The 1,486-nt window shown below is 44.1% G+C and overlaps 1 long non-coding RNA gene across 1 annotated transcript; it reads left to right on the plus strand.

Annotated features, from left to right (window-relative positions):
- The first annotated feature begins 337 nt into the window (after positions 1-337).
- LOC134470024 (uncharacterized) lies at positions 338-1,230 on the plus strand. The gene is made up of 3 exons (XR_010039118.1): positions 338-454; positions 537-610; positions 859-1,230. It is a non-coding gene; the product is annotated as an uncharacterized LOC134470024 (long non-coding RNA).
- The last annotated feature ends 256 nt before the right edge of the window (positions 1,231-1,486 follow it).

The raw sequence follows: 1,486 nt of genomic DNA on the forward strand, positions 1-1,486 counted from the left end.
CGGTTCAGAAGATCTTTTATTCCTGCAGCTATCAGAATTTTTAACAACAGCTGTTGAGTGATTTTTTAAAATGTTTTATAATGTTGTTGAGATTCTTTGTGTGTTTTAATGATGGACTGTTTTTATTTATTTATTAGCTCTTATTTATTATGTATTTGTCCTGTCTTCCTGTTACGTGTTGTATGTATGACCAGGTGGCACTCAATTTCCCCTTGGGGATTAATAAAGTCTCTCTCTCTCTCTCTCTCTCTCTCTCTCTCTGTTTGGGGTTGAGCCACCGTACAGGAAAGGTAGGCGTCCTTCTTGGTTGGCTTATTGCTCTTTTTGGTGCATTGTAATGTACTTAGTTGTTGGTTACTGACACCATTTAACTTAATTGTAGCCCTGTCCATCGGCGGCTGGCGTGGGGTCGGCTGCTGTTCTGGGATGGTGTGCTGAGCTGGGCAAACTCAAGGTAAAAGATGCGTTCTGTACGCTTCTCTCGTGTTTGCGAACGTAGTCTCTGTTGTGACTGATGTAGTGTTACTCTATCACAGTGTCGCTGGTGATGTTCTTCCACTTTGTGTCCTGTGTGGTTGACTACTTGCATGCCGCTTCGAGAGAACCAGAGGTAATGCCGGCATTTTCTGTAAGAGTTTCGACGCTTAGCACTTGACTTGTGTAGGGAGTTGTGTGGGGTGGGAGTGGGGGTGCTCCGCAGGTGTGATGGCGGGACTGGCAGCGTGGTGCCCTTGATATCGCGCTGTGGTGTCGTGGTTGCACCTGTGGGAGCGCCCACATTTCCACCATACACAACTCCTGTTGAATCGAGTTATAAATGCCGTGCCTAATGGTAACTTTCTCGTTAAATGTACATAGGAGGAGATGGTGCCTTCGACTACACTGATGCAGTGTCACTAGAGAAGGGGGGGCATCACTGTTCTTTTCCCAACCTTTTGTTTTGTTTTGTCCTATTGTGTGAGTGATTCATCCTGTGCAACCTTTTCACTTTGACGTCCGAGACGAAGGGGCTTGTGTAAGTTTCACTCTAACATCCGAGACGAAGGGGCTCGTGTAAGTTTCTACTTAGTAACCGCCAAGACGGAGCTTGTGTATATGATTAGGGTATGAACACTGAAGTATTACTGGGAGACGTATCTTAAATCTCAGACTCCTTTTGGAACCTATACTTGCTGTAGGGGGAGACCAAAGACGTGTGTCTAACAGGCTTGTGTGTGTGTGTGTGGTGGCCATTACCAATTTTGCCCTTTTGGCAGTTTTTCTTTTGTATAATTTGATTTACTAACTTTGTTTGCCGTGCAATTTGTTATTTGGTCTACCCCTCGTGCATTAGCATTTTTGCATAACTAGCACATTTGGACATTTTTGTATTTTGAGATGACGTGCCCATAAGTGCTGTAAGTTCATATTCTGTTTTCATATTGGACTGAGCCGTGAGGCATACTTGATGTGCAGAGATTCATTACGATATAGAAGAGATTCATTA

This window comes from Engraulis encrasicolus, chromosome 19 (genome assembly GCF_034702125.1).
Source record: "Engraulis encrasicolus isolate BLACKSEA-1 chromosome 19, IST_EnEncr_1.0, whole genome shotgun sequence".
NCBI lineage: Eukaryota > Metazoa > Chordata > Actinopteri > Clupeiformes > Engraulidae > Engraulis > Engraulis encrasicolus.